The sequence below is a fragment of the Macrotis lagotis genome, chromosome 7 (assembly GCF_037893015.1).
Source record: "Macrotis lagotis isolate mMagLag1 chromosome 7, bilby.v1.9.chrom.fasta, whole genome shotgun sequence".
NCBI classification, from domain to species: Eukaryota; Metazoa; Chordata; class Mammalia; order Peramelemorphia; family Peramelidae; genus Macrotis; species Macrotis lagotis.
The window spans coordinates 210899435-210913437 of NC_133664.1; the positions used below are offsets into that span (position 1 = coordinate 210899435).

Below are 14003 nucleotides of genomic sequence, written 5' to 3' on the forward strand. Positions count from 1 at the left end.
TATGATTTAGTTCACTAAATATTTTAGAAATGAGTCCTTTGTCAGAAAAACTAGTTGCAAAAAAGAAAAAAAAACCAGATGGATATTTTCATTTCGGCAGTACAAAAATCAATGACCAATCCTGGTTGCTTTGTTTTTATTATGGTAAATATTTTTCGATTTAATGTAAAATTAGACACTTTGCATTTTACAGTGACTAATGTGTCTTTGTTGGTCAGAAAGAGCTCCCATTTCTGTAGATCTGAAGTATAAACTATTTCTTGTTCTCCTAATTCGCTTATTATATCACCTTTTATGTCTAAATCCTGTTTCCATGGTAGACGATGTTGGTCTAGGCCTAGTTTCTGACCTACTGTCTTCTTGTTTTCCAAGCAGTTTTTATCAAAGAATGAGTTCTTATCCCAAGAGCTGGAGTCCATGTGTTTCTCAAACAGCAGTTTACTATAGACATTTACTACTGTTTTTTTGCACCTAATCTATAATTGATGCTTTATAATATAATTCCAGATCGGGTTTAATTATTCCAACTACCTTTCTAATTTTTCATTAATTCCACTGGTAATCTTGAACTTTTGTTTCTCCATATGAATTTAATTTCCATTTTTTTCAGCTCAATTAAGTGAAGTTTTGGAGGTCTGTTTGGTATGGCAATGAAAAAGGTATTTTAATTTAGGTAGAAAATTCATTTCTATTATATTGGCTTGGCCTACCCATGAATAACTGACATTTGTGCATTTGTTTAGATCTGCTTTTCTATCTGTAAGAAGTGTTTTATGGTTGTTTGCTTATAGTTTCTAAGTCTGCCTTGGTTATAAGAATCCCAAGTGCTTTATGTTGTCTACAGTTAGTTAGAATGGAATTTCTCTTTCTATGTCAGCTGGGTCTTATGTAAAACTGACTGTGATTATTTGTATTTGAATTACTTCTTTCTGTCCACTTTCAGGATTTTCTACTTGATACTGGAGTATGGTTACAATATTCTTGGCATTTTCCTTCTGCTATCCCTTTCAGGATGTTATGTGAGGAATTCTTTCAATGACTATTTTGCTCTCTGGTTACAGGTTACCAGGGCACTTCTCCTTGCTGTTTTCTGAAGAGTGCTCTCCAAGTTCTTTTTTATTTAAGCATGCCTTACTTTCAGGTAGTCCAAGGATTGTTTAATTATCATTCCTGGATCTGTTTTCTGGGTCAGTTGTTTTACCAAAGTGCTATTTTAAATTTCCTTCCATTTGGTTTGCTTTTATTTCTGTTTAATAGACTCTTGGTCTCTTTTGTAGTCAATAGCTTCCACTAGTCCCCGTCTGTTAGTCAAGGTGGTATTTTCTTCATGTAGCTTTTACATATCCTTTTCCATTGGGTCACTCTTATTTTCAAAGGAGCTGTTATCTTTTTACCTTTGCCCAATTCATTTTTAAAGGATTTTTCTTCCATCACTTTTTGTTGCAAAATGCTAATTTGTTCTTGTATTTCTCTTCCCAGTTTTTCCATTTGGTTGTCAAAATGCTTTCTGAGTTCTTCTGACAAATCTTACTGGGCTGGAGATCAATTCATTTTCTCTTTGGAAGCCTCACATATATTTCTCTTTCTGCCCTTCATTTCTCAGATATGATCCTTATCTCCAAGGTCATTTCAATGTACTCTGTTTTCTCTGTCCTTTCTTATTCATTTTGAGATTTGTTGCCTAATCTAACCTAATACTCTTGTGTTAGAGAGAAGGAGGAATCCCTGGCAGATCTTTGCTGTTTTGAGCCCGAGAGACTTGCTTACTAGCCTTTGCCACTGATGTTAGAAACTCCAGTGTCTTTCTTGGTGGAATCACCAAGAAAAAACATCAGAGGTTTTCTCTCTCTCTCTCTGGACCCTCTGTTCTGGGGATGTTATCCACCTCTTCCATGGGCCATTCATGGTGAACTCTGGGGAAAGCTGAGGCTGTCTCTGGCCTGTCCAGTAGGCCTTCTAGTCACCTCACTAGGGTGTCCAGGCTGGAAATGCCAGAGGCTCTCTCAGTACAGTCAGAAGTGAGGAAGTCAGCCGTACCTTCCCTGGGCTATTTCTGAGCTGATTGTGCTTGAGAATGCCATGCCCTCCCTCCAGGAAAGGCAGCTGCTCTGCTGGAAGACCATCCAGACTATCCTGACCAAATGGGGGTCTTGGCCACCTGTGCTGGAACCCTCCCAGTGCCCATCACACAGCCTCTGTGTGCAGTGGCCTCCACGACCACAGTCGAGATTCTCAGTTTAGTCCTCCACCTTGCCCCACCATTGGTCCCCTGGGTCTGCTTCTGGACACATATACATTTCCCCCAACAGACCTTGCTGGAAGATGATCCAGCATGTTCTTCTGTGGGTTCTATTGCTCCAAAATCTGTTAAGAGGTTTGATTCATGATTCAGCAAAGGCTGGGGGAAGCCCATGGGAGCTTACCACAGTTCCTGGTTTCTCCCAAACATCTTAGCCAGAAGTCTGGTGACTTGTTTAATTTCTTCATATTTCTTTATCAAAAATGAAGACTATTAGGGTAGAGAGGAAGTGGATATGGATGGTGATGCAAAGAAAAAGAGGCAACTAATAGGGAAGAGGAGTTATGACTAGTATAGAAAGATGATTCACATTGCTTCATTTGAATAATGAGATACTTTCAAGTTTTCCATGAAGGGCGTGGAGGGAGGGATTGAATTTGAGATGGAAAATAATAAAATTAAAAATTCACAGAACAGAGCAGAAGACAATTGAGAAGTGGAAACAGCCATGGCAGACAATTTTGTTACTCTAAATAGCTAATCAATTTAAGAGAGTAAACTATACATAAGAGAAGTTCACTTTTTTCTAATCATTGCCTGTTGAAAAATTCCTGTTTATTTCAGAGAAAATTAAAGAAACAAAAATCACAAAACACTTTCCAAATGTCTATTATTATCTTACACAAAACATGTCACATTGAACTGCCTAGTATGAAATCCTAAGTGATAGCCTTGTTGGGGAAAGTACAGCCTGCAAACGGTTTTTAAGATTAATAGTGATTTGGAAAAAAAGTCTGAGATTTCTTCAGGGTTATAAAAATGTTACCCATTGAGAGAGAAAGAGGGAGATTATTGGGTGGCATTATTAACTCAATTTAAGGAGAATCACTAGAAATATTAGCTATTCTTGGGGTTGGTTCAATAGTACAAAATCAGGAATTTATTTTGATCAATTTTGGAACCAGGAAGACCTTTCTAAAGACATTTGTATAAAAAAACCTGTCAGTAGAAGGAGGTACAGCAAATTTGGAAATGGACCTATTATCATGGTGGTTATAGGGCTTATCTAAAAGAGTCCCTTGGAAGTCATCAGATGGTCAGGGGAATGTTATTTAGCCTTAAGGGCCTACTCATAAATTTAAAAAAATCTCATCAAAATAAAAGAGGAGGGACTGAGTGGAATAAAGTCTGAGATTTCTTCAGTAGAATATTTTAGATTGGAAAATAGTTAACTATGTTCCCCGACTCCCTTGACAAAGCAACCTCTGGGATATTGTTGAAGAGTCAACTAACCCCCTCTTATCTCTTAAAATCTGGATATCCATTCAATTCCTGGGGCTGAAGGGCTATTCTGGCTTTGGTTTGAATTATATGCTCTTTGCCTTAGATTAATTTACAAGTATAGATTGTAAAACCACATTCCTCATTAATGAGGATGGGTCAGTGAGGGGGTGAGATTTAGTTGAGATAAATGTGATTCTTGGGTCTTTTGCTTTTGCCTCAATCTCTGTAATGGATTGGTGTCTGTTCCACAAAAAAGGAGTAAAACTTCTTTTCATACATTGAAAGATCTCTGAAATTTATTTAAGTGGCATTTGTCCCACACAATAGTTTCAGGGCTTTGGGAAAACATGGAAGAATTCATTTATCAGACTAATTCCAACCTGGAAAAATTTAGGGATTAAATTGTTTATTTTACAGCAGAGAAGAGCACAGTAGAGTAGAGCAGAGAGGAAGATGGAGGCAGTTGGAAACTGTTGATACTCCAGCCGGACAGCAAAGGAATTAAGAGGGCTGAAGGGGAAGGTCATCAGCAGCAACAGTTGCTCAGGTAGGATGGGGGAGGGGATGGAATACAAGGAGGGGGAGGGGGAATGGGGAAGGAGGGGGGAGGCAGAAGCTGCATCAGGCTGGCAGGAACAGTGACTTCCATTTGTAGAGGCTGGATTTCTATAGGGGACCCACACATCTTGTTAAGAACTGCGTAGAGTGGGCTGGGGAAAGGTGGGGAGGGCAATTTCCATCACCTAGAAACAATTTCTGTGGCAAAGACCTCAGGAGTGGGTTTGGGAAAGACTTAAGACATTTCTATTCCACTAGGGACTTTGTGTCTCACAATGGGGATATTTAGATAACAATGATGGAAATTTGAAGCCCAGAGTAAAGCTTATGAATCATTCTAGTATACTGAGTGCATTGGGGGAGCATTTTTGGAAATAGTTCCAATCCTGGTTTCAGGACAATACTTCTCACCTGATTTATTCTGATTTCCTCTATTTGCCTTTGGTAACACCTCTATATTCTGCCCCTCAGGTCAATATGCTTGTTTTATGTTTCCATAATTTGCTCCTTGCAAAATTTCAAAACTTTTGCCACCTTGTAACTTTTCTATTTTTCTATCTTCTATCTTTTGTCTCTTATTTTTGAACTTGACAGAACCAGATAAGTGCCTGAAAACAATATTGGCTTACAGTCCAATAATTCCTGTCACTTTTCAAGAGAAAAGATCGAGAATGCACCTCCTTCCTTCCATTACAGAAGTGGGAGACTGGGTTTACAACACTGCTTCTGGTGTCATGTTTGGTTGCTGTGTGGATTGTGATAAGTGATTAGGTTCCATTTCTTCATTAGTTATGGGAAACTGAGCAAAGCAGTTTATATCTTATAGAGAAGTAAATAGTAAAAAAGGAGCAAAAGAGCTCAAGTGGTAAAATTGGAGGAATCTTGGCTTACAAATGTAAATCTAGCTACTTTATATATTACAGGGAAGCAGGAGGAATTTCTCTCTACAGAGGAAGGGGATGGACAGGCAAGAGGAAAACAAGGGACCCCAGAATTAAAAGGTACATCAGTGAATGAACTGATCCCAGTCTAAGTGTCAGATTCACACATCTATGTTACATCTTTTAAAGGACTGGCTACCTACCAAATTGTGGGGAAGGGGAGTTTGATAAGGAGTTTGAACCCATGTGGGGGAGAATCTGACAGTTTCTTTGACCTTGACAATAGATGGTCTTTTAGGGCCATAGAAGATTAGAGGCCCTCGTCTCATGAACCACATGTGTGTATTTGTATTTTGGATACTCATTTGTGTGGGACAAATGCCACTCAAACAAATTTCAGAAATGAGGAATGTTTTACAATCTAGACCAGCAAGATAATCTAGGGAAAAGAGCATAAAATTCAAACTGAAACCAGATTATCTCTTTAGCCCCAGGGATTGAATTGACATCTTGACTTCAACAGATAAAGTTGAGCCAGTTGACTCTTCACCAATAACCCAGAGGTTGCTTTGTTAAGGAAAGAGGGGCACATAGTTAACTGTTCTCCAATCTAAAATATTCTACTAAAGAAATCTCAGACTTTATCCCACTCAATCCATCCACTTTTATTTTGATGAGATTTCCTCAAATTTCTGAGTTGGCCCTTAAGTCTAAATAACAACTCCCTGACCACCTCCTTACTTCCCAGGGACCCTTTTAAGCTGGTCATGTTCAGACACTTTCTACTGACTGGATAAAAACCCTGGCCAGTCAGTAATAAACAATAGTTACCGTCCCTGTCACCTGACATTCTTGGCCCATTGGCTTCCTTGGCTCCAAGAACATAACATTTACCCAGTAGCATTTTTTTTTGTTGACCGTCCTGGTATCTGACAAAAGAGAAAATCAATTAAAAGTCCTGTGATCTAAAATGGTTTTTAACCAGTTAGAACTTCCAGTGAATACAGTTCACTGAATTCCAATTATAAGCTTAATGGAGCCCCAATTAATGAAACTCCTACCTAAAGATCACATTATCCTTCCTGGGTCTTTGCCTAAAATATGGTATTCTAACTATGACTGGCCCTACAGGCCTGTGTCCTACCTATTACTAGAGACATCCCTTTGTCTGAAATCATATCTACTCTATCTGTATATAATGATGGTATATCAGATTCCCCTTGTCTAGAGAAACCTCCTTCTAGTGGGTTGTATCTCCCAACAAATACCTCCTTTGTTGAGGAGATTGCACAGAGAAATATCAAATTATCTTGTGTTTATCTTTCCTATATTGTATGGTACTAATTAGAAACTTCTATATATTGTTTACCTACTAGCCATCCTCAGCATACAAATGCCTATTTTTGTTTTGGCAAGGAAATTGGGGTTAAGTGATCTGCCCAAGGTCACACAGCCAGACAATCACAAAGTATCTGAGGCCTGACCTGAACCCAGGTCTCCTGACTCCAAGGCCAGTGCTCCATCCACTGGGCCACCTAGCCACTCCCTAACATACATATTACTTTTCAGAATTCTTTAAACCATTAAAACATCTTAGGCAGCTTTAAATTGCCAACATGCATTATTAATTTCATTATAACAGAAATGGAATAAGAGTAACAGAGTAACACAGAAATTACTAGATTGTACAAAGCAATCCCTCCATTATTACATTATACATGAACCCACAGATCTATCCCAGAAAGGGTCATAATTTTTCATATTTTCCTTATTGCCCTTCAAAGCAATCACATTAATCCCAGGCTTTAACAATACAGTATTTAAATAACATATTCACAATAGTATAGCTAAATATTGAAAATATAATCTCTTTTCAGTTACAAAAGAATATCACACAACTGATAAAAACATCTTATTCATCAATGTTACCTTACAATAAGGCCCACAACTGCAATTTGTTCAGAGCCCCCCATCAGCTGTCTGCAGTAAGAGAGAAGTCCACATTCTTGACTTCTTTAAAATTAAACATGCATTGTTAATATACATTAATCATAAAATTCTTATTTAAACATCTCATTTCCCTTAGAACAAGAGCAAAATGAATATCCCATGATCTTTACGCTTTTATCTCTTTACCCAAGTTCTCAGAGTCCAGTCTCATACATATGACACATTTAAAACTCCAATGTAATTACAATTCAACTAACTTCCCAACAGTTGTTTCATAAAAACTTTAGATAAAACTTTGATGAAAACTTATAGAGAATCCAGCACTCACATTCCAAAAACTCTATCCAAAATAAAAATACAATTGTTAGCATTATTAAACTTAACATTAAAAACAATCAGAATTTTTTTTCCAAAAGAAATTAGTCAACTTCCGTGGTAACCAAGGTATTTCTATTCTTAGTAACCCGATACCACTTTTCTTTAACCCAAAGGTGTTACAATAGAGCTTGAAAATCCCAAATTGCTTGCAAAAGAAAGCATCAGTCATCAAAACTGTTTAGTATTGGCTAAGAAATAGAGTGGTGGACCAGTGGAATAGACTAGGTGCAATAGCAGGAGACAATTATAGTAATCTGCTGTTTGATTAACACAAAGAGTGCAGCCATTGGGATAAAAACTCCCTCTTTGATAAAAACTGCTGGGATAATTGGAAGTTAGTATGGAAGAAACTGAGATTAGACCAACACCTCACACCCTTTACCAAGATAAGCTCCAAATGGTATATGAATGTTATAGAATACTATAGTTCTATCAGAAATCAGGAAGGATGGTTCTATAGAGAAGCATGGAGGAATTTGCATGAACTAATGGTGAGCTGGATGAAGAACTAGAAGAATATTGGACGGGATAACAGCAACATGGGGTTAAGGATCAAACTTAAGGGATTTTCTCATTTCACCACTGCAAAAATCAGGGACAAATTTATGGGATATGAAATGCAGAATACCATCTGCATCCAGAGAAAGAATTGTGGAGTTTGAAGAGAGACCAAAGATTATTATCTTAAACTTTAAAAAAAGTTATCTTCTATAATTTTACTACCTCTTATAATTTCTTTTTTTATACTTTAAGAATATGATTTCTCATCACATTCAATTTAGATCAATAAATATATAGCATGTAAATAGTTCAAAGACTAATATGCTGCCTTCTGTGGGGGGGGAGGGGGAGGGAAGTGAGATTAGGAGGAAAATGTAAAAATTCAAAAATGAATAAATTTTTAAAAAAACTTTTTTCCTCTTGTATTGAAATAGCAATGATTTCTCTATGTCTGCTATTGATATAGTTAAGTATGCTTATAGAGTTCCGATTACTGAACTAACCCTGCATTCCAGGTGTAATTTCTTTGGATCATGGTACTTGTTATAATCATTAAATTTTTCTAAAAATTGCTAAATTTGTATTTAAAACTTTTGCATCCATACTCATTAGGTAAATTGACCAAAAATTGATTTCTCTGTTGTGACACTTTCAACTCTAGATGTCCACGGTGCTTTGGTGTCAGAAGAATTTTTGCAGAACTCCTTGTCCCTTATATTTCCAAATAGTTTATATCCAGTTGGAACTGATTGTTCCTTCAAAATCTCACGGCCTCAGGCCCTTAATAATTACCTAGCTGTTTTACCTTGTAAAAGCCACTTAATGCCATTGCCTTGCAAAAAAACCCCTAAAAACAAAAACAAAAACAAAAACAAAATTTGATCAAATTCACTCAGGAATCTATTATTTCAGAGCAGAGCAGAGTAGAGCAGAGCAGAGAGGAAGATGGAGGCAGTTGGAAACTGTTGATACTCCAGCCGGACAGCAAAGGAATTAAGAGGGCTGAAGGGGAAGGTCATCAGCAGCAACAGTTGCTCAGGTAGGATGGGGGAGGGGATGGAATACGAGGAGGGGGAGGGGGAATGGGGAAGGAGGGGGGAGGCAGAAGCTGCATCAGGCTGGTAGGAACAGTGACTTCCATTTGTAGAGGCTGGATTTCTATAGGGGACCCACACATCTTGTTAAGAACTGCGTAGAGTGGGCTGGGGAAAGGGGGGAGGGCAATTTCCATCACCTAGAAACAACTTCTGTGGCAAAGACCTCAGGAGTGGGTTTGGGAAAGACTAAGATATTTCTATTCCACTAGGGACATTGTGTCTCCCAATGGGGATATTTAGATAACAATGATGGAAATTTGAAGCCCAGAGAAAAGTTTACTATGAATCATTCTAGTATAATGATTGCTTTAGGGGAGCATTTTTGAAAATAATTCCAATCCCGCTTTCAGGACTATACTTGTAATATGATTTATTCTGATTCCCTCTATTTGCCTTTGGTAACACCTCTATATTCTGCCCCTCAGGTCAATATGCTTGTTTTATGTTTCCATAATTTGTTCCTTGCAAAATTTCTAAACATTTGCCTCCTTGCACCTTTTCTATTTTTCTCTTTTCTATCTTTTGTCTCTTATCTTTGAACTTGACAGAACCAGATAAGTACCTGAAATCAATATTGGCTCACTGTCCAATAATTACTGTCACTTTTCAAGAGATGAGATAAGAGAATGCACCTCCTTCCTTCCATTACAGAAGTGGGAGACTGGGTTTACAACACTGCTTCTGGTGTCATCTTTGGTTGATTTGCTGATTGTGATAAATGATTAGATTCCACTTCTTCCTTAGTTATGGGAAACTGAGCAAAGCAGTTTATATCTTATAGAGAAATAAATAGTAAAAAAGGAGCAAAAGTCTCAAGTGGTAGAATTAGAGGAATCTTGGCTAAATCAAGCTACTTTTATGTATTACAGGGAAGGAGGAGGAATTTCTCTCTACAGAGGAAGGGGATGGACAGGCAAGAGGAAAACAAGGGACCCCAGAATTAAAAGGTGGATTAGTGAATGACCTGATCCAGTCTAAGTGTCCGATTCACACATCTATGTTACAACTTTCAAAGGACTGGCTACCTGCCAAATTGTGGGGAAGGGGAGTTTGTTAAGGAGTTTGAACCCATGTGGGGGAAAATCTGACAGGTTCTTTGACCTTGGCAATAGCTGGCCTTTTAGGGACAAAGGAGATTAGCGGCCCTTGTTTCATGTACCACATGTGTCCCTTTCTATTTTTGGATACCCATTTGTGTGGGACAAATGCCACTTAAATTAATTTCAGAAATATCTCAAGGTATGAAGAGAAAGCTTTATTCATTTCCCGAGGATGGGGCACAGTCAATCACAGAGATTGAGGCAAAAGCAAAAATTGTAATTGTAACTGTAATTATCCTAAGAATTTCCTTCTTACCTAAATATCTCCTGTAATACAAAAACCAAGGAAACATAGTTCCTATCTAAGCATGTAGTTGATAGCAGGGGTCAGAGCCAGACACCTCACCTATCTCTGGCTATTACATCCAATTCACCTAAAGCTTCTTTTTCCTAGTTTGCTTAGTAACTACTATAAAGATCCAGGACATTAAAGGAAAATTCCTTTACAGATATATGTATTGAATGTCAGTGTCCAGGCAGGTCATGTGGGTACATCAAATGTCTTAGGCCTGATTTATTCTTCCAGGTGAGATATTATGCAAATGTTATTTTGGGGAAATCAAGACAAAGGGGTCCAACCTCAGCTGTACTGAGAAGCTGCCCTTTCGGCTGCCCATCCCTGTCACCTGACATCCTTGGCCCATTGGCTTCTCTGGCTCCAAGAACATAGCATTTACCAAGTAGCATTTCTTTTTGTTGACCATCCTGGTATCTGACAAAAGAGAAAAATCAATTAAAAGTCCTGTGACCTAAAATGGTTGTTTTACACAGTTAGAATTTCCAGTGAATACAATTCACTAAATTCCAATTATAAGCTTAATGGAGACCCAATTAATGAATCCCCCACCTAAAGCTCATATTACCTGGTATTCTAATTATGACTGGCCCTAAAGGCCTGTCTCCTACCTCTTACTAAAGACATCCCTTTGTCTGAAATCATATCTACTCTATCTGTACATAATGATGGTATATCAAATTCCCCTTAGCTAGAGAAACCTCCTTCTAGTCTGTTGTATCTTCCCACAAATAAATGCCTCCTTTGTCCAGGAGATTGCATCCAGAAATATCAAATTATCTTGTGTTTATCTTTCCTATATTGTATGGTGCCTTTGCAAATGGCTATTTTTGTTTTGGCAAGTAAATTGGGGTTAAGTGACTTGCCCAAGTTCACACAGCCAGACAATCACAAAGTATCTGAGACCTGACCTAAACCCAGGTCTCCTGACTCCAAGGCCAGTGCTCTATCCACTGTGCAACCTAGCCACCCCCTAACATACAAATTACTTTTCAGAATTCTTTAAAAGCATTAAAATATCTTAGGCAGCTTTAAATTGCCAACATGCATTATTAATTTCATTATAAGAGAAATGGAATAAGAGTAACAGAATAAAACAGGAATTACTAGATTGTACAAAGCAATCTCTCCATCATTACATTATATATGAACCCACAGATCTATCCCAGAAAGGGTCATAATTTTTCATATTTTCCTTATTGCCCTTCAAAGCAATCACATTAATACCAGATTTTAACAATATAGTATTTAAATAACATATTTGCAATAGTATAGCTAAGTATTACAAATATAATCTCCTTGTAGTTACAAAAGAATATCACATAACTGATAAAAAACATCTTATTCATCAATGTTACCTTACAATAGGGACCACAATTGAATTTGTTCAGAGCCCCCCCATCAGCTGTCTGCAGTAAGAGAGAAGTCCACATTCTTGACTTCTTCAAAATGAAAACTACATTGTTAATATACATTAATCATAAAATTCTTATTTAAACATCTCATTTCCCTTAGAACAAGAGCAAAATGAATATCCCATGTTCTTTATGCTTTTGTCTCTTTACCCAAGTTCTCAGTAGCCAATCTCATACATATGACACATTTAACACTCCAATGTAATTACAACTCAACTAACTTTCCAACAGTTGTTTGATAAAAAATTTAGATAAAACTTTGATAAAAACTTATACAGAGAATCCAGCACTCACATTCCAAAAATGCTATCCAAAATAAAAATACAATTGTTAGCATTAAAACCAACTAGAGTTTTTTTTCCCAAAAGAATTTAGTAAACATCCGTGGTAACCTAGGTCTTTCTATTCTTAGTAACCCAATACCAATTTTCTTTAACCCAAAGGTGTTACAATAGAGTTTGAAAATCCCAAACTCCTGGCAAAAGTAACAATAGTGTTAATATAGCTTAATCCCAAACTAATTAACAATCTAGGTTATTTAATTCCTCCCATTCTGTACAAATTTTGTCAGTATGTTACAACACTGTTATCTCTCTTTTAAAACCCTCAGAGTCCTTTCTAAAACTGTTGCTCAGAAACTTTAGAAAGAATGAGAGTCATCACTCAGGCCACATGGCCAGCAGATATTTGTCAAATGTGATTTCCTTTCAATAAAGGAGGTTCTTAACTGGTGTCCAATGTACCAATCCTTTCCCCAACCCAGGCAGAAGGCATATAATGATCGGAAATCTTCCCCCCTCTAATTTCTCACTCTTTCCCTTAAATTCTCTTTCTTCTCTTGAACTTCTTTTAAACTCTTCCCCAAAGCACAACTTGCTTTTTTTCATTAAGAATCCCGCCCCCTGATTCTCTAACTCTGCACACCAACGAAGTACCATAGTACCACTGGATGTGGGAGGGGCTGATTTCCACGTGGGGGCCAATGCAAAAACACTTTTTTCTCCTCCTAGAATGATTTGTAAACCACTTTACAAAGTTCCCAAAATCCATCTGGGGTATACAAAGTTAAACTGCTCAAATGTTCTGTCTACAAACTTCAACAATTTCCATACTTAATTCCTTTTCATTAGCTCTTCTTGACTTTAATTCATACTATTCTGAATTAGAATCACGTAGATTATACAGTTATATAAACCACAGATATGATTCCACTTTTCATAATACATTTTCCCTCCCGAGCTTGTAATGTTTAGCATTTCTTTATTATAACTCCTGAAACCCTGGAGAAGGCAAACAGTCATACAAAAATCCCTTAGCCTAATCAGAACATTCCCTGTCCTCGCCGCCTTCAAATAGAGTAAGCTGAATAACTTTTATAGAGGGACAATCCTTTCAGGGGCGGGGGGGCAGTTGATCATCTGTTCTTAAATGCTTACATGTCCCATAATTTTCTGAAATACCCAACATTACCAGAATCTAAACTGATAAACTCCTGAAATTTTGTTACCATATCATTCTGGGAAAAGATTAACTATTCAGTTTCCCATATATTGTCATATGTTGGTAAGCACATTATATACTTCAAGATTATCCTGACTCTCATAGTTTTTCTGAAATGTATTTTCTAACCTCTTTTTTTCAAATTAAAATAGCATTTCTTTCCATGATAATCTCTCTCCTGTTTAACTTCAAAATAAGGTCCCTTTGAACACATATTTTACTAATTCTTCCTGAAGTAACTCTCTCTTAGTCCTTTTTCTAAAAGAGAGTGAGGGGAAAAAACATTCTAGCACCACATAATCATGGAAAATTGTAAAGAGAAGGGAACATAAATAGGGAAGGGGAGGGCCCTTCCCATAATGGTAGAACAATAGGGTGAGTAGTTTCCCTGCATAATCCATTCCTTTTTAATCAAAATTAAAATCCCTCTTTTAAGTCCTCAAAAGACAACCTAGGAGTGAACAGGGTGTGATCATATTATCTACTGTAACACAAGAAGAAAGCAGGCTCAAGGGAAGAGCCAGAGAAAGTTAGATAAATACTGCCTAAAAATCCAAAAACAAAATGAGGCTACCCAAGGAACACTTTAGGGGAACTTGCTACCTCCTCCTTTCCCTGTTTAACAAATCAAACAATTAAATAGACATTGTAAACATAAAGACAGACAAGGCCCAAGCACAGATCATACAAAATGCAGCAGAATTTTCCAAAGTGACAATTTCAAAACACAGGACAATGGCAAATTCCTGAGGACTCAGGAATGCAGAGAGGGGAGATTTCAGCCTCCCTTCTGACAATGTCTCCC

At 37.4% G+C, this 14003-nt stretch overlaps 1 long non-coding RNA gene across 1 annotated transcript; it reads left to right on the forward strand.

Annotated features, from left to right (window-relative positions):
• Positions 1–4114: 4114 nt before the first annotated feature.
• Positions 4115–13027, forward strand: LOC141493409 (uncharacterized). Its single transcript, XR_012470206.1, has 3 exons — positions 4115–5082; positions 8704–8830; positions 9758–13027. It is a non-coding gene; the product is annotated as an uncharacterized LOC141493409 (long non-coding RNA).
• Positions 13028–14003: the final 976 nt, after the last annotated feature.